The sequence below is a fragment of the Oryctolagus cuniculus genome, chromosome 8, assembly GCF_964237555.1.
Source record: "Oryctolagus cuniculus chromosome 8, mOryCun1.1, whole genome shotgun sequence".
NCBI classification, from domain to species: Eukaryota; Metazoa; Chordata; class Mammalia; order Lagomorpha; family Leporidae; genus Oryctolagus; species Oryctolagus cuniculus.
In genome coordinates, this window is record NC_091439.1 from 42,527,810 (window position 1) to 42,553,210 (window position 25,401).

A 25,401-nucleotide genomic window follows, 5' to 3' on the forward strand; every position below is an offset into this window, starting at 1 on the left:
ATGAGAAAACAAAATTTCACTTCTAAAAACCATTTCTACCAAGAAGAACCAGATCCCCTTGAAGAAATGGCTGGTTCTAAAAGTAAGGCAGAGAAAGTAAAGACAAGTCTTTGATGAGGATGTCAAAAAGACACAGAGGTCAGCTTTAAGAGACTCTCATTGGCAAAATCTGGAGCAATTTAAGCATAAAAATAAATGATAGCAATGAATTACAATCTACTTGACAAAAAAGAATCCAAGAAATTAAAAATTAATTAAATTTGATGAGCTACGAGATATTCATATTATCACAAAGTCCCGCCAAAACATTTATTAATAACAAAGGGGAAAAGAGAAACTTTGACAAAATCCAGAGTTAACTAAGTGATCAACAGAAACACCATGAGTAATATGAAAAATCATAACTGGGTATTTCTTTTTTTTTAAGATTTATTTTATTTATTTGAAAGACAGAGTTACAGAGAGAGAGAGAGACAGAGAGGGAGGTCTTCCATCCGTTGGTTCACTCCCCAATTTGCCACTACAGCAGGAGCTGGGTCGATTCGAAGCCAGGAGCCAGGCGCTTCCTCCCAGTCTCCCACATGGGTGCAGGGGCCGAAGGATTTGGGCCATCTTCCACTGCTTTCCCAGGCCATGGCAGAGAGCTAGATCAGAGGAAGAGCAGCCGGGACTAGAACCGGTGCCCACATGGGATGCCGACGTTTCAGGTCAGGGCTTTAACCAGCTGCACTACAGTGCCGGCTCTAAGGATATTTCTTAATAAAAGAACACAGTCTCACTCACGTGATACTCCTACAAAAGATACATATACCTTGACTTTAATCTAGCTTCTCTCCACTGAAAGATCATGATCAATACAGATTGTTTTACTAACAATACCAATGACAGCACCTTGAACACAGCTACTAATTAAAACATTATTTATTGTTATTTTTATCTATTAAGTAAGTAACAACTGATCTACATGTTATGAGACATTTTTCTCATTCTCCCTTAAATCCATAGTACTCATTTCAAAACTGCTACCTAGTATTAGAAAACAACCTGTGGCAACTATGATTTTAGGGATATATAAACAAAAGCATGGAAACACTATATAATTTAACCAAACAGAAAAACTAGATTCTTTCAAAATTTCCTAACTTAATACCACCGCTTTGACCATCATTTTAAGAAATACCTTTCAAATAAAGATTGTTCAAAATGAACTACCCATTAAATCTTAAAATAATATATCCAAACTGCTTTCTTTCTTTCTCACTGGCATAAAGGAAATACAACTATCTAACATCTAATATTTATATCAAAAAACTTCTAGAAGCAGGATTCCAACTATTTATTTGTCCTTTCAAAAATGGAGGCCATCAGCCTTGCAATCATTTGAGTAGTAGAACCAGCAGAGGGAGGATTTCAATTTCAATTATTCTCTCTCTCTCTTCCTCCCTCCCTCTTTCTAATTCTCTCTTTCAAATGAATAACTGTTTCTGAAAAAATGGAGTCCAACCTACAAATCATTATGAAAAACAAATAATCTGATAGTAAAATATATAAACCAGCTATTTATAGAAAAAAATAATAATTAACATCACTAGCAATTAGACACAAACTATTACCATCCATCAGTGAAATAATGAAAATCAGAAAAACAACAAACAACTACGTTGACAAAGATGTGGAAATTGAGCAGTTGATGAGAGTAAAATGGCAGTCTTTGAATACAACAATTTATCAGATACAATAAAAACCAGAAATGTGTATATGTTTTGTCCTGCACATTTCAATTCTAGGACTCTCATAATCAGAAATACTTCCTTAGCAGCAAGATGCTTTTTCAAGGAGAAATCACTGCTGCCTTAAACATATATTTAAACTGAAAAGAGGGAGCGGGAGATGGGAGGGGTGCGAGTAGGAGGAAAATTATGGGGGCGGGGGGAAAGCCAATGTAATCCATAAACTGTACTTTAGAAATTTATAATTTACTAAATAAAAAAATAGCATCTTTAATGGATGAATTATTCTTCATGTTATGGATATACAAAATTTTCACTCTTCTATTTTTGAGAAGTTGGGCTTCCCCATCAATTGTTGTTTTAGAAAAATTACTACTGTAAAATCACTGCATTCACACAGATTTTTATGAAACAATAAAAATAAAAAATAAACTGAAAAGAAGACTCAAGAGGAAATATTTAACACATGCTCCTACTATGAAATAATAAGTGGTCTTATTTGTGGGGAGCAACTCAGACTAGACTAAGTTACTGGAATTAAGACTTATTCTATGCATCTGCTCTCCCACAATATGGCGCTGGGAGAGGAGAAAACAGCTTCTACGCAGCTGCCTCTTGCCAACTTGAGTGATGACCTCCAGGAGCTGATCCTGCTCCTGATTGGAGGAGAGCAGCGTACTCGGCGTGTGAACAGCCGAGTTGGGATTGGCGGAGGAGGACTATAAAGGAGGAGAGAGACAACATGCACCAGGAACATCTAAGAGGAACATCTAAGAGGAACATCTATCTGAAGGAACACCTGTGCAGCCCCCGAGAGAGCCGGCCGGCGGTGTGCTGCTCCCCTGCGGAAGTGGGGAAAGTGGCCAGGGGGAACCGCCCTTCCACGGAGGTGGAAGGGACAGTAGCCCACCCGGGAAGAACCAGCAGCAAACCCGGGGAGGGCCGAGCAGACAAAGAACAACGCAGGGTCCTGTGTCGTTCCTCCACGAAGAGGGGGAGCAACATAATGGTGCCGTGACTCAGATATGAAGCCTAGGCAGGGTTTAGTGTCGTTCCTCCACGAAGAGGGGGAGCGACACTTATTAAAATGAGATAGCTCTGGGGCTGGTGTAGTAGCATAATGGATTAGGTTGCCCCCTGCAATGCCAGCATCCCATATGGCACCAGTTCGAGTCCTGGCTGCTCCGCTTTCAATCCAGCTCCCTGCTATGTACCTGGGAGAAACTATGGAAGATGGTCCAAGTCCTTGGGTCCCTGTACCTATGTGGGAGACTGGGAAGAAGCTCCTGGCTCCTGGCTTCAGGCTGGCCCAGCCCTGACTGTTGTGGCCATTTGGGGAGTGAACTAGTGGATGGAAGATCTCTCCTCTCTCCCTAACTCTAACTTTCAAATAAATAAAATAAATCAGCACTAAAGTACTGATACAAGAGGTGTTCAGGATATATATACTATTAGCAAAAGAAAAGCAAGCTGAGAAGATGAATAGTATTCCATTCACATTTTTTAAAAAATCACCTATGCATTATGTATAGTGTATATATTACACATGAAATGTTATATGTATTTTTAATCTACAAAAATATTACCAAAGCCGTAAGAGTAGTTATCTCTGGAAATGTAATGGGAGGTTTGGAGGTAAGGAGAAGTAGTGAAGCAGCAGTTTGACTTTTACTCTTGACAGTTAAGAACTGTTTAAATGTTTTACAATTAACATACAATACTTGTACAATTTAAAAAGAAAAAAGGGAAACTAGAAGCTAGAGAATAGCAAGTGACAGGTGGGAAAGGCCTTTCTTACCCAAACACACATATCTCTTGGCCTTTCCTTGTAACCACAGCCAAGAAATAGGTGTCTTCTGGGGCTGGCATTTGGCACAGTGGTTAAGGCACCACTTGTGATGCCTGGCTGAAGTTCAGGGTACTCTGCTTCCAACCCAGCTTCCTACTAACACGCAACCTGGCAGGCTCAAATAATTTGGTCCCTGCAATCCAAGTGGGAGACACAGATAGAATTCCAGGCTTCTAGATTCAGCCTGGCCCAGCCCTGGCTGTTGTAGACATCTGGGAGGAAACCAGCAAATGTGAGATCTCTCTCTATCTAGCTCTCTGTCACTCTCTGTCCCTCTGCCTTTCAAATAAAAATGCAAATAAATAATTTTTAGGGGCTGGCGCTGTTGCGTAGTGAATAACCCATATGGGTGCCGGTTTGAGTTCCAGCTGCTCCACTTTCAATCCAGCTCTCTGCTGTGGCCTGGGAAAGCAGTAAAAGATGGCCCAAGTACTTTGGCCACTGCACCCATGTGTGAGACCCAGAGGAAGCTCCTGGCTCTTGGCTTCAGATTGGCCCAGCTCCAGCCATTGCAGCCATCTGCGGAGTGAACCAGCAGATGGAAGACGTTCTCTCTCTGCCTCTCTGTAACTCTGCCTTTCAAATAAATAAAGCTTTAAAAAAATAATAAAATAAAAACTCTCCTCTCTGAAAGGAGAAGCAAATTACAAAAAATAATAATTTTTAATTTAAAAAATGTATATTCTAATCCAAAGATACCAATATGGTCATCTGTCATTCTACCATCACATCTTTCTTTCTATGGCTTTTAAATACCTGTTTGTTAAAAAGGTTAAAATACAAATATTCATTGTACAACATCAAACCCTCAAGCCCTCATTATATAACCTGTGAAATACCAGTTAATACTTCAGCAAGAAATATTTAACATGGTAACCTTGAGTATTTTCATTTTCACTGGATCTTCAAGGCTTCTGCTCCTACCAATGGCCCAGTGGCTTGGAAGGGCAGAATTGTTTCACAAAATCCCCTCATCTGGTACCCATTTTCTGTATAACTCAGTTTTTTGTTATTATAACAAATATTTGAATGAAGCTACTAACAAAGAAAGGAGGCTTATTTTGGCTCAAGGTTTTAGAGGCTCAGGCTCCAAGACTGGGCAGTTACCACTGGTATGGCCACTTAGTGAGGCCAGATATGGAAGATCACGTGACCATCCAAAAAACAGAGAGGCTTGACCCAACTCAGCTTTTATAATCACCCCTCCAGCAAGAACTACATTTGAAAGACATGTCCCAGTGACCCAAGGGCCTCCCACTAGACTTATTCCCTATACAGCATAATCAGATTGAATTTCTACCCTCTTTTTTTTTTGTTTTTATTTGAAAGGTAGAATTATGGACAGTGAGAGAGAGAGAGACAGAGAGAAAGGTCTTCCTTCCATTGGTTCACTCCCCAAATGGCCGCCAAGGAACGGTGCACTGCGTCAATCCAAAGCCAGGAGCCAGGTGCCTCTTCCTGGTCTCCCATGCGAGTGCAGGGGCCCAAGCACTTGGGCCATCCTCCACTGCCCTCCCGAGCCACAGCAGAGAGCTGGACTGGAAGAAGAACAACTGGGACTAGAACCCAGTGCCCACATGGGATGCCGGTGCCGCAGGCAGAGGATTAACCAAGTGAGCCATGGCACCGGCCCCTCTACCCTCTTCTAATAGCAACATTCAGGAGACGAAGCCTTTAGCATATGATCATTCACACCCAAACTTATAACCAGGCCTAAAGTTCACGTGTCAAAGTCTTGGTCCCCATGGTGGCCCTACTGGAAGAGGATAGAAATTCAATTCACTAGGACATCTAGGAGGTGAGCCCAGTAAGAAGTATACGGGTCACTGGGATTTACCTTTGGAGTTGCAATGAAATTTTCTGTAGAGGGTTGGTTATAGAAACCAAGTTCAGTTTAGCGTCTCTCTCTCCTTCTCCCTCAACTTCTCTCTCTAGGCTTCCCAGCTCAGCACACATCCCTGCCATTCTCTGGCCTCAGAAAGGGGCTGAACCAAGTTGGTCTGCCTCATTTTGGACTGTAAACCTCTAAAATTTGGGGCCAAAGTAAATCTCTTTCCTTCACAAGGAGCTTCTCTTAATTATTATAGTAACAAAAATCTGACAAATATATTGATCTTTTGTATTGCTTAAGTTTCTATTTCTGCTCTGATCGTTGTTATTTCTTTCCTATTACTAATTTGCTTGATTTGTTCTTGATTTTCTAGGTCCCTGAGATGCAGCATTTCTTTCTCTTTATTTTGATGTAAGTGCTTATTGCTATAAATTTTCCCCTTAGTCCTGCTTTTGTCGTATTCTGTAAGATTTGGTACACTGTGTTTCCATTTTAATTTGTCTTGAAAATTTTTTAATTTCCCTTTAATTTCTTCAATGACCCATTGTTCACATGAAATAGCATGTCGATTCAATTACTATACAATGTACATGTGTATCAAATTGCCACACTGTGTCCCACAAATATGTAAAATTAAAACAATTTTTAAATGGAAGGGAGGACACCTAAAATACTCTAGAATCCAGGAGCAGGATATCTATAAATAATGAAGTAAAAAACAACAAAACAGAGGCCAGCGTTGTGGCACAGCAGGTCAAGCCACCACCTGCAACATCGGCATCCTATATGGACACTGTTTCCTATCCCAGCTGCTCCACTTCAATCCAGTTCCCTGCTAATATGCCGGGAAAAGCAACAGAGAATGGCCCAAGTGCTTGGACCCCTGATAACCACATGAGAAACTCAGATGGTGTTTCAGGCTCCTGACTTTGGTCTGGTCCAGGCCCAGTCACTGTGGCCATTTGGGGAGTAAACCAATGGATTGAAGATCCTTCTAACTCTACCTTTCACAAAAATAAATAAATATTTTAAAAATATATACCAAAAGAAAAGAGACTGGGAAAAGGAGAAGGAGGAAGCAGTTATCAAAAAAGACAACAGAATTAGGATATCCTACTTCAGACAGACAGTATCATTCCAGAAGCAGTCCACTACAAGGATTAACAGTATAGAGTTAAGCAGATACTGTGGAACAGAAGGTTAGGCTGACACTTGGGAGGCCCAGATTTCAGGTTGGGTGGTTAGCTTCTCTCTGTTAGCTGCTTCTGATCCAGCTTCCTGCTAATGTAGACCCTGGGAGGCACAAGATGATGGCTCAGGTACTCGGGTTCCTGCCACCTAGGCAAGAGAACCAGATGGAATTCCTGACTCCCACCTTTGGCCTGACCCAACCTCAGCTGTTGCAGGCATCAGGGAAGTGAATCAGCAAATGGGGGATCCCAACCCCACTCCCTTCTATCACTCTGCCTTTCAAAGAAAGGTGGAAAGAAGCAAATATCAATTCTGAAATTACAGTGGTATAACTAGGGGTAAAATACGTAATTCCTCTGTGCTGTTTCATGTGTAAAATGAGGACACTAAGAGCACCTACCTCAGAGAGTTGTAACGTAGGAACTGAATTCATATATGTAAAACAGAACAACCTCTGGCACATCAGATATTCTACTGGAACTGTCTGTCATTTGCAGCCAGTGCTACTGGTGTCTTGCTAAAAAGCACTGGCATTCACCCCTCACAAGAGGACTGACTGCACATTATGGATACCTAAGACAGTCTGCTGAGGGCTGCTTTCTGACTGCAAGGGAATGTTCAGCTTATAATGCTAGCACAAGTCAGACCTGCCACAGTGTTAATGACAATGATGGGTAGGAAGCTGGTGGATAAACACTCAAATCTTCCTTCCTCTTGGCTTGCGATAACTCGAAGGCGTATTTCATTTGGTCTCTGAGAGCTTCCCAGAGGGAGTAAGCTCCAGATACTCACAACAGTAACCACCAAGATAATGCCCTTTATTGAATTTTACCCCTTTCTTTTCTTATTTCCCTATTTCCCTGCCAGTGTCTCATATGCCCATTTCCTAAATAGCACCTGCACTTGAATCTCCATCTAGCATTTGCTTCTGGGGAAACTCAAAGACATCATTTTATTACTATTATTAGTCCAATAAAATCTAAGGACTTTTTTTTTTCAGTTGATACCTTTTTTTTTTTAATTTGGGACTATTTTTTATGAGAAGGATGACGCTATGCTTTAAATAAGAGTGGAAATCACAATTTAAAGCACATGATATTTAATAAAATATTTAGGATATTTAGAATGTTAATTCAATCCAGAGCTTATATATAAATAAGTGCAAGAAATAGCTTTTGACAGAAAGAAACATTTCCTTTCTCTGAACAGGAAGAACAGAGGAAAGGATGAATCCAATGCAGGTGGAATCCAATGTGGTGAAAAGATGAGGAAATCTGATTAATTCCAAATATTTTTAAAGTATGAATAAAGTTCATATTAAAACTTCAATTTTATTCTTTTTCTTTTCTTGTTATTACTTCTAATTTTTTGTTTCTAATCCCATTACCTTCACTGCCCTTGTTCCTCTTCTGTTTGTCTTGCTGTTTAATTTGTATTCATTACAACTAGCAGAAGGATGGCCCTAGGCTAGAACTGAGAGGAAATCTGCGCTGGCACCGCGGCTCAATAGGTTAATCCTCCACCTAGCGGCGCCAGCACACCGGGTTCTAGTCCCGGTCGGGGCGCCGGATTCTGTCCCGGTTGCCCCTCTTCCAGGCCAGCTCTCTGCTGTGGCCCGGGAAGGCAGTGGAGGATGGCCCAAGTGCTTGGGCCCTGCACCCCATGGGAGACCAGGAGAAGCACCTGGCTCCTGCCTTTGGATCAGCACGGTGCGCCGGCCGCAGCACGCCATTGGAGGGTGAACCAATGGCAAAAAGGAAGACCTTTCTCTTTCTCTCTCTCTCACTATCCACTCTGCCTGTCAAAAAAAAAAAAAAAAAAAAAAAAAAACGAGAGAAAGAGAGAGGAAATCTGGCATCACCACAGTTTACCCCACCTCAGCAAGCATTATTTGAGGCTGGCATTGTGGCATAGCTGGTAAAGCTGCTGTCTGCAGTGCCAACATCCTATGTGGGTGCCGGTTCGAGTCTCAGCTGCCCCACTTCCAATCAAGCTCTCTGCTATGGCCTGGGAAAGCAGTAGAAGATGGCCCAAGTCCTTGGGCTCCTGCACCCACGTGAGAGACCTGGAAGAAGCTCCTGGCTCCTGGCTTCGGATAGGCGCAGCTCCAGCCATTGCGGCCAACTGGGGAGTGAACCAGTAGATGGAAGATTCTCTCTCTGTCTCTGCCTCTGCCTCCGCCTCCGCCTCTGGCTCTCCCTCTCCATCTCTCTCTGTGTAACGCTGACTTTCAAATATTCAAATAAATCTTTAAAATATGTATTTAACTGGTTCAGAGAAGGGGAGTGGGAGGAACTGGGTAATACCAATTTCTCCAACTCCCCAAACAAATGTTAAAAAACATCCCCAAGGCCAGTGCTGCGACTCACTTGCCTAATCCTCCACCTGCAGCCGGCACCCCAGGTTCTAGCTCCAATTGGGGTGCTGGATTCTGTCCCGGTTGCTCCTCTTCCAGTCCAGCTCTCTGCTGTGACCTGGGAAGGCAGTAGAGGATGGCCCATGTGCTTGGGCCCTGCACCCGCATGGGAGACCAGGAGGAAGCACCTGGCTCCTGGCTTCGGATCAGCGCAGCGCACCGGCCGTAGTGGCCATCTGTGGGGTGAACCATCTTAAGTGTTAAAGTGATCACAGTAAGTGTAAAGTGAGCATATATATAGAAAGGACTAAGAGTTAAAGTGATCACATAAATAGAATCAAGTCTCTATTAATAATAATAGATAGAATTAAAAAGGAAATATGTTCCAACATAGGAAGCAGTCCACACAGCAGAATCATAGAATGGCAATCACTTTAAGTAGCACTGTGACCTCAGAATCAGCCCTTAAGGCTTCCTGGTCTAGCCAAAAAGCATTTCAGGCATGGAAAGCCAAGACACCATGGTAAAAAATGTTCTACATGAAGGATCTCTGTGAGTGAGAGGAAAGAAGGGGCCATCAAAGAAGGATATACTTTTCTCTAAAGGGAGGGGAGAACTTCCACTTTGTTTACGGCCTTGTCCAAACACTGACAGAGTTTGTGGACTCAAAAGGCTTCCATAGCCGAGGCAGCTCATGTCAAGAGTCCTGTGTGGTCACTGACATCATACATAAAAGTGTAATTGTTAAATTAACAACAGGAGTCACTGTGCACTAACTCTCCATGCAGGACCTTTGTCCTCAATGAGTTGTATTATGAGAGTTAACTGTAAAACTAGTTCTCAAACAGTTGTGTGTGTGTGTGTGTGTGTGTGCAATTGTTAAAATCTTTACTTAATACAGAGCTGGTCTTCTGTGTACAAAGTTAACTGAAAATGAATCTTAATGGAGCATGGGACTGGCAAGGGGAGAGAAGGAGGGGTAGGAGTGTGGGAGGGAGGGCATGTATGGTGGGAGGAATAACTATATTCCTAAGGTTGCACTTATGAAATTTGTATTCCTTAAAAAAATTAAAAATAATAATAATTAAAATAAAAAAGAAGGCAAAAAATATTATCTACCTTTAATTGTCCTGCAAAACTAATACCTTCAGTATATAATATTCCTTTATATGGTCAGTAATAAAACGACATCCACAAAAATTTACAAGAATAAAAGGCTTAGCCCTTCTGCTTCTACACTCCATAAATTTGCTAGCTGTGGGCTTCATTTTTGCTTTCTATATTGGCTGAAGAACACATTCTGCAAGTTTAAGAATCTAGTATATCACTTTGAATTTGGTTTAAAATGCTCTAGAATGCTAAAAGGCATCAGCAAAGTAAAATGTTAAAGGTTTTTACAATAAAAACTATTTCCTTTGTCTTATCTGGCACTTAGGCTTCTCTCATATCTTCCAGCTATAAACCGCTTGGGTCAGAAAACCCCACCTAAGATACAAACTAGCCATCCAACAAAATAAGGGTTTGAGGGAAAGGTAGGAGGAAATTGGCCATGTGTGTTCACCAATACTCTCATTGTATCAATTTTGGAGAGAAAAATTAATTAATGTATTTATTTTATTCATCTAAGATACAAAGAGCATGAATTCCCATTTGCTACTTCACTTTCCAAATGCCAGGGAAGCTGAGAATTCAATCTATGTCTTCCATGGGTGGCAGGAACCCAAGTACTGGAGCTATCACTGGCTGCCTCCCAGGATGTGCAAAGAAGCTAGAATCAAAAGTTGGGCCAGGATTCAAACCCAGGCACTCTAATATGGGATGTGGGCAGCCTAAGCACTGCTCTCCACAAGAGAAAGTACTTTTTTTTTATTAGCATGTCACAATACAGAGAGCCCAACAGCTCCATTTAATAGTCAATTCCTCTGAGATGAGAATATTGGCACAATCGAAACTGGAGTTTTGTGTTAACAACAATTTTTTTTAAAAAAGCGACTTCAGGAAGCTTTATAACCTGTATACTATTACTGATGATATCTGAGACAGTATTTTTAAAAAACATACAACTTAACAGAAACATACTTTACAGATGCATAACAAGGGATGCTAAAGTAAGTCTAAAGCTTAGATTAAATATTTTGGTCAATGTTATGTTATTCTTTGAAATTTTCATTCCATGAAAGAACTCATCAAAATGATAAAATACAGCTACCATAATAACGGCTATTTACTGCTATGTGCCAGGTACTGTTCAAACATTAAACATGTATTTACTATCTAATTATACAAATAACTACTCATTTCCCATTTTACAGATGAAAAAAGTGTGGCACTGAGAAGATAAGCACAAACACACTTAAGAAGCAGTGGAACTGGGATTTGAAGCTAGTGTGGCTTCAGAGCCTTGCCACATTGCCTCTCTCATCACTCAAGTTAACAGAATAAGTCTGTAATTATCTTAGTCCTTACACTCTTTACTATGAACAGTGAGTTCTTTTCTCCCAGCATCAAAATTCTGCTACTGGAGCTAATTCAACTGTTACTAAAAATCACATTTTGGCATAAAAAAAATCATATTTTACCCACAATGCATTTTTTCTCCTAGAAAAATCCTCCATTAAATCAAAGGTCAGCAATTGCTCTTTTTCAAATAACCACAAGAGGTAACACATTAAGCAATGGAGCCTGATCAGCAGCAACAGAGGCCAAACTGTAAAGTGAGCCAAATCTGACTATATCAACTCCCCAGTTTTCTGTATCTCTCTCACCTCCTTTTCATAAAAGCTGTAACTGCATATTTTTAAAGATCTTACTTACCCCCAAAGAAACTAAAACTTGATAGGTACGTGGTAGTTTTAAATTACGCCCAAAACTCCAGAATAATCCTCCCTTTAAGAGATGGAGTTGGCCGGCGCCGCGGCTCACTAGGCTAATCCTCCGCCTTGCAGCGCCAGCACACCGGGTTCTAGTCCTGGTCGGGGCGCCAGATTCTGTCCCGGTTGCCCCTCTTCCAGGCCAGCTCTCTACTGTGGCCAGGGAGTGCAGTGGAGGATGGCCCAAGTCCTTGGGCCCTGCACCCCATGGGAGACCAGGAGAAGTACCTGGCTCCTGCCATTGGATCAGCGCAGTGCACCGGCCGCCGCGGCGGCCATTGGAGGGTGAACCAATGTCAAACAGAAGACCTTTCTCTCTGTCTCTCTCTCTCTCACTGTCCCCTCTGCCTGTCAAAAAAAAAAAAAAAAAAAAAGAGAGAGAGAGAGAGATGGAGTTTAATATCTCTCCCAGTGTGGGATTCAGTGATTTAGTTCTAAAAGAATGTAGTAGAAGCAGTAGTATATGATTAAGTAAAAAACAAAATCACAGTTTCCTCCTTGCTGTCTCTCTCAGAGCACTTGCTTCAGGAAAAGCCAGGTGACTTCTTAGGACACTAAAGAAGCACTAAGGAAAGGTCTACACAGTAAGGATTTGAGGGCTCCAGCCAATAATTACGTGAGTGAGCCATCACATAAGCAAATCCTCCAACATTAGCTGAGACCCTAGACAATCAGACAACATCTCAACTGTATCCACATGAGAGACTGTGAGCCAAGAGCACCCAGTTTAGTTATTCCCCAGTTTGTGATGCACAGAAATTTTGAGATAAAAAGTGTGTCTTATTTTAAATTGCTAAGTTTTGGGACAATTTGTTACTCAGTAGTAGATAATAAAAAGTATGAAAGGGTAAAATTGCAAACAATCCTCAAGGTATCCCTGTCCGGATGATTTACATCTGTCATCTCAAACCAAACTACTCTCACACTCAGTAAAAGAGCAGGAGTCAGCAATACCATATCCAGAAGGCTACCAATTAAATGAGTCAACCATTTCCTCTTTTTATCATAAGTGGGAGTCTCTTGTCTGGACTGTATAGAGAAATCTCTACCCTGCCCATACAAATTTATCTGTACCCATAATCATCACCTTATCCATATAAGGATATGTATCCATATGCACACAGGATATCATCTGTATCCATAGTAACCACCTCTTTACCTCCTCTCTTGGAAGTCCATCTAAAGTACCCTGACTTGCACCTTTGTATTCCATCCCTTGCAACTTGTTCAGTGACCTTGCTTCATCAATTATTCCGCATATATCTGATTTTCTTTTTGAGGGCTTTTTATCCTGGGCAAATAAACAATTTAAATGTGTTCCTATGCCTCATACCTTTAAAAACTGAAAACCCTCTCTCAAACTCATACTCTAGCTATAGTTCCCTCTCTATTCCATTTATGATCAAACTTTCTAAAAGAGTAAAAGACATCAGTGATTTCAACTTACTTACCCCTTGCTCAGTGTACACTGGCTTTCCCTTTATAAACTGCTCTTGCTCAGGTGTCCAACTTCTTAACTAACATGTCCAATGGATACATTAGTTATCCTCCTACTATTTGGTGACTTTAGACATCTAATACTCCTTTACTCCAAACACGCTTCTTCCACTGACTTACATGACTCTCTTGCTTGCTCCTCCTTCCTTGACCAATCCTTCAAGGTATTTTTCTTCTGCCTCACAGTCAAATGGTAGTGGTTATCGTCTCATTTATCTTCTATTCTCACTCTACATTTTCTCCCTGACTGATCTTATTTATTCCTATCATCTATAAACTGTCGCTCCAAAATTTCTATCAAACTGGAGCTTCTTAACCCAGATCCACATGTACAACTGCCTAATGAAATTTCTTAGAAGTCAAAGCTGTCTCAAATCTACCACCTCACACTGAACTCATCTCCTCCATTCATGTTCTCTAAACTATTCTCTTTCTGTATTCCCTACCTCAGTAAACAGCCGATTCCACTGTTTCCCATGCCAGATATCAAACAATTCATTTCATTCATCCCAAAAACATTTATGAAACATGAATTATCTGCATGAACATGAAAGTGGCTAGAAATTACCCTGACTTTACTTTTCCTCAAACCCACTAAATCCTATCCATTCTACCTCCTTTGGACTTCTTGAATCCATCTCCATCCCTTCATCCCCATTTGTACTTCTGGTTCTCACTGCCCATTTGCATTATCATAATAGTCTAACTGATCACCAGGCTTTTAGAAGCTTAGGCTCACCACCCTTCAATTCATCATCCAGACTGTTCCCTATGTGACCATGACACTTCAATTTGTAATATATAAATTCCCGGAAATTGTCTCAAAATAAAGAGCTAATTTTCCTATACCCCACGAAATTTTGAAATTCTACTGACATGAAAAGCATGCTAAAATAATAAGAATCCTAGTTTCCCCTTATACCTTGAAGCAGCATTCGTAGAGAAGCCTGCTTTACTAAAATAATAGTATTTATTATAAATATAAACATCTACTACATGAGTAGTGCTCACCTGATAATCTTTTACCTAAACCAAATTCATCTTTACACATAAAATCAAGAAAATGTATGTTTTCACTAAAATGGTGCCTTCTAAAAAAAGTTCACCACACTGCTACTCTCTGTGGCCATGATGCCCACCACTATATTAGAAGAAGCCTGGGGTAAGGCCTGTTACGTGGTATTTAATAAATGCTCATTAAATGAATTAAATTGCTTCCTAACCATGTTTTTAACCATGTCTTCTAATGTTCTCCATATATTTCATAATAAAAAAATTATACTTGAGCTCAACCATATATGACATTCTATGAAGCACAAGGCAAAGGTCAACTGGTTTTCTTCTCAAAAGAAAAAAAAAAACTTCAAAAACATAAGCAAATCAAAGAGCTAGTAAAACAGCTAAAAGAATGTTTATGCTTCGTAATTCAAAAGGAATTCCTTGGTTTTCTCCTGACAGGTACAGACAGACTGAACACATGATTTGACTGTCAGATATCAATAGTTCAAAAATCAGATAAAATGGTTCACGAGTCACATCATTCACCACCACTACCCCATCCCTATTCCCAAGCACATAAGCAGATTAAATCGCAAATGAAACGTAAAGTCAGATTTCCTCTATCTGAACTTTAACTGGAAATGAAAGTTTTAAAAATATTCACCAAAAATATTTACTCAAGTTTTTGTTTCCAGAATATGCAATGTCCTGGTTTTTCTTTTCTTCAGATGGCCCTTCTGCAGTGCTTCATCTTAAGAAACCTAAAAAGAACAGCATTGTAACCAATTACATAAGGTATTCTAGCTTTATCAACAACTTCATAATTTCAGATTGAATCATTTAAATACACAAGAACATACATAAGGGAATTCTTTAATGTTAGTCCAAAATTACATTTACTTTTTAACATCATTGCATTCATTTTTAACATAAATTACATTTCCTTGTTTAATAAGAAATACCCTTAAACTATAATAACAGCACAATTTCCAAACTACAGCCTTCCAAAGGTTTCAAAACCACTGTACTACGGGGAGAACAGAGTTTGGTAACTGGAGAGTTCTGGAGATCAGCTCCTACTTTTTTTTTTTTTTTTTTTTTTTTGACAGGCAGAGTGGACAGTGAGAGAGAGAGAGAGAGAGAGAGAGAAAGGTCTTCCTTTGCCGTTGGTTCACCCTCCAATGGCCGCCGCGGCCAGCACGCTGCGGCCGGCGTACCGCGCTGATCGGATGGCAGGAGCCAGGTACTTCTCCTGGTCTCCCATGGGGTGCAGGGCCCAAGGACTTGGGCCATCCTCCACTGCACTCCCTGGCCACAGCAGAGAGCTAGCTCCTACTTTTAAAACATACTCAAAGCGTGATCTCAAAAAAGAATCTCTCTCCAACTGTTGGGTCCTTGCTGGCAAGAACGGGACTTTCATTTCCTTCCTATTCCCAGCACCCAGCACACCTTTGATCAAATGAAAATGACCCTGTAAACTCTTTAAGACGCCTACACAGATGAGGGGGCCAGGAACTGGAGACAGGTGGCAAGGTTTCAATCTCAACTCTGACTTTGGACATATTACTTTTTAGGGCTAATATGCTGTAGTTCTCTCATCCATCATGAGAATAATAATGGACTTTACATGACAAATTGTTAAGATTAAAATGAGATTATAAACACATCAAGTACGTACCACTCAAAAGACACAAGATACATATTCTGGTTAATTCACTTATTTCTATACTTTGTCTAGTTAACTCAGAATACATCAACCTTATTGCTGTGCAGAGTGAAAGCAGCAACACGAGGCCAGTTGAAAACACGTTCAGTTACAAAACCCTCGATTTCTTTACAGAGGAAATTTACAAGAACTCGTTCCCTTTTAAGAAAAGTCTCTGACTTTCTACTGTGAACACAAAGCAGGGAGGGGGTGGGAGGGCAACGAATACTCTCCGGAAGGAAAATCAACTTCTCTTCACGTTCCTTTGACCACAGACAATGTTTCCGCGGACATGTACAATTCCATAGCAAGGTGCAGCAAGCACCAATTCCGAAAACAAAACACACCAAGCCTGGGAAAGAAAGGGGGCGTTCTAAGGCTTCGCGGCGCTCCATCAACTGACCCAATCTATGTTAGGCAACAGCGGGTCTCCAGCAGGCCGGAGCAGCTAGCGAGGCTTAAGTCCCTGCTTACGGGCGCTCGATACAACCAGCTCAGTCCACACTCCAGCCACCGTAGCAACGCCCACCCGCAGGGACCACTGCTGCATCCGAGCCCCCAACCATCGGACTGTCATGGCCCCTCCAGGCCTTCCCACTGACCTCGGGCACCCGGTAGTCCAGAGAGCTCGCGCAGCAGGTGATGGCAAAGCAACATCAGCGTCACCGCCGCAGCTGCAGGCGGCCACTACGACGCCAAACCTCTCCGACTCCGACCCGGCTGACACCCAGGCAACTGGCAAAAGGTGCTGCTCACCTCAACCCTGCCCGGCTCGACCCTACCCGTCCCCTCACCTGAGCGAGCGCCGAGGCTGCCCGAAAACGCCCCGGCCTCTGTCCCCTGGACGCTGAGGCCTCTGGGCGCGGCGGCAGCGGCCTGACGAGAACTACAGGGCTCTTCCTGCGCCCACACCCTTTGGCCCCGCCGCCCGGGCCCGCCGCCCCAGGTCCAGCTCCCAGCCTCAGACACCGACACCCAGGGGGGCGGCGGACAAGGGGAGGGGCCGAGCTGAAGCCCGGCGGCACTGCGGCTGCGTCAACCAATAGCGTCACACGTCAGCGGCGCCGGAGACTCGAGGCACGCCGCTCGAGTCCCGCCCACGAATCCGGCGGCGCACCGCCCCGCGCACCACCTTCCCTGTGCTGGGGGCGGAGCCTGGGCAGAGAGGCCGGATTGGAAGATTGCTTTACTACTCACCCAGAAGGGAAGTTGATGGCCTCTGATGGCAAGTAGCGCATGATCCCACGCAGGAAAAGCAGGCAACGGAAAAGATGGGTGGATTCCTGACGTATCAATCAGGGGAAGATGGTAGTGTGCTAATGCTGCCGCGTTGAATCTAAGTCTACTATCCTAGTAGTGGAAAGGGATTTTACGCTCGCCAATTTTAAAGAGAGAGAGGTTCTTAATGTTGTTCAGTGGATGAGCCAAAACAAACTTTCTGGAATTAGAGGGTTTTCATATAGATAATTTTGCACCTCTAACTTGCGGTATCTAATGAGAAACGTGGAAAAAATCTTAGCTTTCAGAGTATTTGGCGCAGATGTGAAATGTGCACATAAGACAACCAGAAAGATAAATAGTAATATATTAGCAACAGTAAACAGTGTTCCACATGGGTTACTGACTTGTTTAATACTCCCAAAACCTCCTGATGGGGATTTTCATTATCTCTATTTATCCCCACAAGTTGAAAAACAAAGACACAGAGAAGTTACATAAGTTGCCAAACTGGAGTGCCAGAAACTGAACCCAAGCAGTGACATTCCAAATTCGTCTCAATTAAAAATAAAACAACCATTTCTGTCTGCAGGCATGTTGCACTCAGATCCTGTTTTTTACAGATTGAAGGTTTGTGGCAACCCTGCAGCAAGCACGTCTTTTAAGTGCTGTTTTTCCAGTCATTCACATGGTATTTTTTTTTAGGAAAATTTTTAAATCAAGGAATGTACATTGTTTTTTTCGAAATAGTACTATTACACACTTCATACACTATATTATAATGTAAATATAACTTTTGTAAGCACTGGGAAACCAAAAAAAATCATGTGACTCACTCCTTTATTGTGATATTAGCTTTAGGCAATGGTCTGGAACACAACATCCAGCTGCGAGGTGTGCCTGTACCAACTTTCAAGTTGAAAATAACTCGCACTCTAGTTCTGACTCCTTCTATAGCTGAAGTACCACATCTAACATTTCCACTTGGGAGGTCCACTCTTACCTCAAAAGGAACAAATATGAAAACAAGTTTAAGACAAAGCGAGGGGTGGGGGTAGCTGGGATATTTGTCAGAGGAGTTAAGATGTTACTTGGGATACCCATACCCCACAACAAAGTTCCTGGGTTTGAGTCCCAGCTCTGCTTTTGATCCAACTTCATGCTAATACACACCCTGGGATGTAGAAGGTGATGGCTCTACTCTTGGGTCCCTGTCACCAAAGTAGCAAAAAGCAGATTTTATTTCTAACAAGGAAGGGATCCAAGGGTGGGTTCTGGTAAGATCTGGGTACAGGAACTTATATAGCAAGTGCATATCAATTCATCAATTCTTCTGTGTAGTTTTGATACATTAGGGGTCTATTTTGTTTTTCCTGTGTTTCCCGGGATGTGGTCATGGTTGCTATCCAAAAAGAAATGTTAGCTTACTGACCACCTGAGAAATGTTGCTTACCTGATCAGTTAAGAAAGGTTATATTGACCTGACCAGTTGCTAAATGCCTGAGACATTTTACATCGTCTACATTTACATTTTACATTGAAAATGTTTTACACTGCAGAATGCAAGTGTTTAAAAAAATATAGCAAATAATGACAATAGTCATTTACTAAATATGCATTAAGTGCTATACATTTAAATAATGCTTTGTATATACCATTTCATTTAATTCATACACCAAAATCATTAAATAAATACTACTTGCAGATGAGGAAGTTTGGGGAAATGTCTTTCCCAAGAGCACAGCAGGTAGAAAATAGAATCGTAACTTGAAGTCAATGAGTTTAACTTCAACATCCATTATTTTACACCACTCCACAACATTACAAATAAAGAAAGTTATTGCTCAAACTCCAAAAATGCAACAGCATAACAGTATAAAACCACAACTAGTTTACAGATAATATTAAAAATAACAATATTAAGGCAATATAACAGAATTTGATAACACCAAATACAATATTTTAAAGTTGTTTTACCTGCTTAATTCAGATTTTTGTTTCTCCATAATTTAATGATTCCTTTTAAATTATAATTTTTGCATACAATTAAAGAGCATTCTTCAATATATGCTATTTGTAACTCCAGGATACTGAGCCTGAAGTTGATTCTCTCTCTCTCTCTCTCTCTCTCTCTCACGCACACACACACACAATCACTAACATCAAGTCCATAAAAATAAACTTTTTTAGAAAAATGGATTATTATTATTTCCCAATGCAGCTTTCAGCTGAAATTATTTCTTTCATTTTAATTACCCCTAATCAAGACAGGCTCAATTCAAGGGTCTATCTTACTACTAACATTCCAGGAGCCATCAATATATATATATATTTTTAGGAGCCATCAATATTAACACAAACCAACCAGCCAATGAGATTTAAGTTTCACAAAAGTCAAGTATATCTTAGAAAAACAATTATTTATTTTAAAGTTGATTTAAAAAAAAAAGTGAGAAAAGTGAGAGGAAATGAGCATCTGCATGAAAGAGGAAGTTTTGTACAACTTTCAGTGTACTCAAAAAGCCAGGTTTTTTTCACTATAAATTTTATTTAGTTTTTGAAAATTTTGTTTAAGGTATACAAGTTTCATGTATTTCCTATTTACATATTCAGGAACATAGGGATACTTCCCACGCTATCCTCCCTCACACCCATGCTCCCACCCTTCTTCCTCCTCCCTCTCCTATTCACATTTTTATTTTTTACAAAGATCTATTTTCAGTTAACTTTATACTCATCAAGTTAACCCTACAGTAAGTAAAGAGTTCAACAAATAGTATAAAGAAAAAAACACTGTTCCTCAACAGTCAAGACAAGGACTATTCAAAAAATCCAGATTTCTACTAATGACTTGACCTTTAGAAAAAACAATCAAAGTCTAACAAATCAACAAGCGAAACCAACAACTCAATGAGCAAAAGATACAAGCATTTGGTTCACACAAAAGGAAACACAACATAGCCTAAGACATTAGAAAAGATGCTATTCATTCTCAGAATAAGACAGAGGTAGAGTGTTAAGTGACTTTTTTTCATTAATAAAGTTAAAAAAAAAAAAACTGGGTATTAGAAACGATTTGGGGAAAGAGGTAATGGCTTCCCTTACTGATTGGTATATGAATTGATCTACCCTCAGTGTGAGTCTACAGCAATATCTTGTTTAAACTTTTAAGTGTTCATGTCTTTGACAGCAATTCTACTTCTAGAAACAGTATCTTCATATTTGATTAATGTTTACAAGCTATCCATTGCTACACTGTTCATGAAAGTAAAAAGATTTTTAGTCTGAAAATATCTCTTTCTAGAAGACTAGTTTAAAAATCATGGAACACTGGTAACTCAGTAAAAAACAATGTGATAGCTATTAATGTACCAGTATGCAATGTTCTACAATGTTTATCATAAAAAAGTAAGCAGGGCCGGCGCCATGGCTCACTTGGTTAATCCTCAGCCTGTGGCACCAGCATCTCATATGGGCACTGGGTTCTAGTCCCAGTTGCTCCTCTTCTAGTCCAGCTCTCTGCAGTGGCTCGGAAGGCAGTGGAGGATGGCCCAGGTCCTTGGGCCCTGCACCTGCATGGGAGACCAGGAGGAAGCACCTGGCTCCTGGCTTCAGATCAGATTAGCTCCAGCCATAGCGGCCATTGGGGGGGGGGGGGGTGAACCAACGGAAGGAGGATCTTTCTCTCCGCCTCTCTCTCTCTCTCTCTCTCTCTCTCTCTCTCTCTTACTGCTAACTCTGTCAAAAAAAAAAAAAGTTAAGCAAAAACATACATGTATTTGTGAAAAATAATCAATGAGCAAGCAGGCCAAAACCAACAAATTAACTTCAAAAATGCACTGATTAAAAGACTAACTAGAGTGGCCGAGGAGGCGGCGCGGCGGACGGCGGCCCGAGAGTAGCGCCCGCGCTGCGGCCCGCAGGACCGCGCCGCGACCGCCTGGGCCGGCCCCGAGGAGCGCTCGCCGCCGCCGCTGCCGCGGCCGCCGCAGCAGCCGCGCGCGAAGCGAGGAGATGTGGGACATAGGGATTTGGGATATGAATTCATTTGAAAAACCACTGTGGGGGTATGAATGTGATTTCTGATGAAACTGGATTGGAATAATTTTGATGATCTTTGTATATTTATATATATATTTTAAAATTTTGCATTTGACTTAAAGTGCCATGAGAAAATTTGCATACTGCAAGGTGGTCCTAGCCACCTCCTTGATTTGGGTACTCTTGGATATGTTCCTGCTGCTTTACTTCAGTGAATGCAACAAATGTGATGAAAAAAAAGAGAGAGGACTTCCTGCTGGGGATGTTCTAGAGCCAGTACAAAAGCCTCACGTAGGTCCTGGAGAAATGGGGAAACCAGTCGTTATTCCTAAAGAGGATCAAGAAAAGATGAAGGAGATGTTTAAAATCAATCAGTTCAATTTAATGGCAAGTGAGATGATTGCACTCAACAGATCTTTACCAGATGTTAGGCTAGAAGGGTGTAAAACAAAGGTGTATCCAGATAATCTTCCTACAACAAGTGTGGTGATTGTTTTCCACAATGAGGCTTGGAGCACACTTCTACGAACTGTTCATAGTGTCATTAATCGCTCACCAAGACACATGATAGAAGAAATTGTTCTAGTAGATGATGCCAGTGAAAGATTTTTTTGAAAAGACCCCTAGAGAGTTATGTGAAAAAATTAAAAGTCCCAGTTCATGTAATTCGAATGGAACAACGTTCTGGACTGATCAGAGCTAGATTAAAAGGAGCTGCCGTGTCAAAAGGCCAAGTGATCACCTTTTTGGATGCTCATTGTGAGTGCACAGTGGGGTGGCTGGAGCCTCTCTTAGCCAGGATCAAACATGACAGGAGAACAGTGGTCTGCCCTATCATTGATGTTATCAGCGATGATACTTTTGAATACATGGCAGGCTCTGATATGACCTATGGTGGGTTCAACTGGAAGCTCAATTTTCACTGGTATCCTGTTCCCCAAAGAGAAATGGATAGAAGGAAAGGTGATCGAACTCTTCCTGTCAGAACACCTACAATGGCAGGAGGCCTTTTTTCAATAGACAGAGATTACTTTCAGGAAATTGGCACATATGATGCTGGAATGGATATTTGGGGAGGAGAAAACCTAGAAATTTCCTTTAGGATTTGGCAGTGTGGAGGAACTTTGGAAATTGTTACATGCTCACATGTTGGACATGTGTTTCGGAAAGCTACACCTTACACGTTTCCAGGAGGCACGGGGCAGATTATCAATAAAAATAACAGACGACTTGCAGAAGTGTGGATGGATGAATTCAAGAATTTTTTCTATATAATCTCTCCAGGTGTTACAAAGGTAGATTATGGAGATACATCATCGAGACTTGGTCTGAGACACAAGCTACAGTGCAAACCTTTCTCTTGGTACCTAGAGAATATTTATCCTGATTCTCAAATTCCATGTCACTATTTCTCATTGGGAGAGATTCGAAATGTAGAAACAAATCAGTGTCTTGATAACATGGCCAGAAAAGAGAATGAAAAAGTTGGAATTTTTAATTGTCACGGTATGGGAGGTAATCAGGTTTTCTCGTATACGGCCAACAAAGAAATTAGAACAGATGACCTTTGCTTGGATGTTTCCAAACTTAATGGCCCAGTCACGATGTTCAAATGCCACCACCTAAAAGGCACCCAGCTCTGGGAGTATGACCCAGTGAAGTTAACCTTACGGCATGTGAACAGTAATCAGTGCCTGGACAAAGCCACCGAAGAGAATAGCCAGGTGCCCAGCATTAGAGACTGCAGTGGAAGCTGGTCACAGCAGTGGCTTCTTCGAAACGTCACACTTCCAGAAATATTCTGAGACTAAATTTACAAAAAAAGAAAAAATAATGAGACTGGGCTACCTCAGCATACATTTCTGCCACACTCTTCAAGTAGCAAAAAAAAAAAAAAAAAAAAAAAAAAGGAAAAGTGCTTTCCTCTTCTGCAGGACGTAAGGTTTACCAGCCATTAAAACTTAGACTCTTCTAGCTTTTCACTAGCTGTGAACCAGCCTTCCTGTCCAAGGACGTGAAACTGCATAGTAGTGAGACTGTGCACACTGATGTTTACAAGGGTGAAAGAATCTTTCATCAAGAGTCATGGTAAATATTCAGACAGTGAAACAGGCAACAAAATGCTTTCCGGAGAGCTACACCTTTTATGGTTTGCTTGCACAACAGTAATTTCTACTGACCGTGCTGTCACATTGAAGAGATTTCCAAGATTTTTTTTCCTGATTAGAACTGTAGCCAGTATATTAAATATTGATATAAAAATAAATGAAAATGAACTGGAACCAGATTCAGAATCATGAAAACATTTTTACAACAATAAAAAAAAACTATATTAAACAGGGTTTAAAGGAAATTAAAACAGAACTATGAGAAGTACAATTTGTTATAGTATAGTATCAAATTTCTATATAGATTTTATACCTCAGTGGGGAAAAATAACTGATTATAATGACATTCATTTTGTTTTCATCTGTGATAGTCATGGATGCTTTTATTTTCCTTGGGGTGCTGAAATTGAGCTTAAAAAATAGCTCTTTGAATATAGTTTTAATTTCTTTCTACAGTGTTTTTTTTATTTTGTTTGTGGGCTGTTGGAATTGTAATTTTTAATTGCCTTCTAAAAAATGAAGATTTAACATAATATCTAGTCTCAGCCAAACAAATTAGGTCTCTCAGTTGCTCTTGGGTCAGCTGGCTTACACACACACACACACACACACACACACTCACTCATGCACATGCACATACACACATGCAAATTTCTTAACATTTTCAACTTCTTAGCTTGATTCAACAGATTATACTTAATACCCAAGTTTCATACTACTGTACTACAGATTTGTTTTCACAGCAATAAGTGTTAAGTTCTTTATGATTCCACTTAACAAAGGCCTACAGAAGCGATACATAATTTGGGTATTAGGAGATAATATATTTGATGAGTTTTTTTTGGAAAACCTTTTCCACTCCATACTCAAATGTACTTCATTGTCAAGTGCATATTTAGATCAGATTCTTCAATTGTAATGTCGATCTGCTTTTTTAAAATAAAATTTTCCTGATAATGTTCAATTGGCATTTTTTAATGAGTTAGCAGAAGAAGTGCAGCTATTATTCCATATAGCTAGTCCTGCATTTTTTCCCTAAATTCCATTTATGTAAAATTTATTTTTCTCTGATTTTAGTACCACAAAAATACCTGAGTATCAATTAAAAGTTAATTTTTAATCTCATAGAAAATCTCACTTTTTTCATGATATGTAAAGCAATCCATTGGTAAAACTGCATATATTTTTCTTCCATTTGTAAGATTCTATTTAATGGTATTTGTTTCTTTGATTATCAAAGACTTCACTGCAGGCAGTGCTATTTCTTGTGTCTAAGAATGTTTCTGAAAGTCACATCACCAATGATATTTGCCAGGCTGAGAGTACACAAATTTGCTCCTATCCTATTCAAGTTAGTCAACATCAAGCACATATGGATGCTTCAGGGTAACGCTCTAGGACAGAATGTGTAAACTGTTTCCCTAGGAACTTTGAAATGAAGTAGGTGGGTGCTGGGTGGAATTTTTTCTTATTCCATGAGCTGTGTGTGAATTCTATCTTCAGTAGGCCTAATGCTTGAATAAATCAGATGTCTAATCAATAAATTATTTTCATGCTCAAAAAAAAAAAGACTAACTAGGAAAAATGTTCGAATTTTTGGTCAATGACACACAGTACAAAATAACATATGATATAATACATGGAGTTTTACATTTTTTATTATTTTAAACTTTCTGAATGAGAGTCAGAGAAAGACAAACAGCCGTCTACTGGCTTACTCCCCACATGCTCTGAGGGCCAGGAACTCAATCCAAGTCTCCCACATGGTGGAGGGGACAAACTTGTTCCTCTGAGGGTGCTCATTAGCACAAAGCTGGGATTGAGAGCAGAGCTGGGACTCAGACCCAGGCACTTCAGTGTGGTAAGCCAAGTGTTGTTTGAATCTTCTGTGCCAAATGACCACCCCCAACACACACAAATTATTTAGACTTGGGTGGGGAACTAATTTTATGTCATAGTCCATTTGGATATTTCCAATATCACTTGCAGACTACATAAAATTATCA

General features: G+C 40.6%; 1 protein-coding gene and 1 pseudogene across 17 annotated transcripts in view; one reads left to right on the forward strand and one right to left on the reverse strand.

Annotated features, from left to right (window-relative positions):
* The window catches only part of BLTP1 (bridge-like lipid transfer protein family member 1), a 243,901-nt gene extending 226,942 nt beyond the window's left edge, over nucleotides 1-16,959 (reverse strand). For 11 of the 17 annotated variants that reach the window (XM_008267929.4, XM_070047638.1, XM_070047636.1 and 8 more), the window contains exons 1-2: nucleotides 16,823-16,959; nucleotides 15,001-15,084 (exon numbers count right to left, since the gene is read on the reverse strand). The gene's annotated coding sequence lies outside the window, so the exon portion shown is untranslated. Of the gene's footprint in view, nucleotides 1-14,987; nucleotides 15,085-16,431; nucleotides 16,451-16,630; nucleotides 16,765-16,822 lie in introns of those variants that run through there. The other 6 variants (XM_070047633.1, XM_008267927.4, XM_070047635.1 and 3 more) reach the window with 4 other exon arrangements.
* A 4,271-nt stretch (nucleotides 16,960-21,230) lies between these two features.
* Nucleotides 21,231-24,359, forward strand: LOC100351119 (polypeptide N-acetylgalactosaminyltransferase 1 pseudogene; annotated as a pseudogene).
* Nucleotides 24,360-25,401: the final 1,042 nt, after the last annotated feature.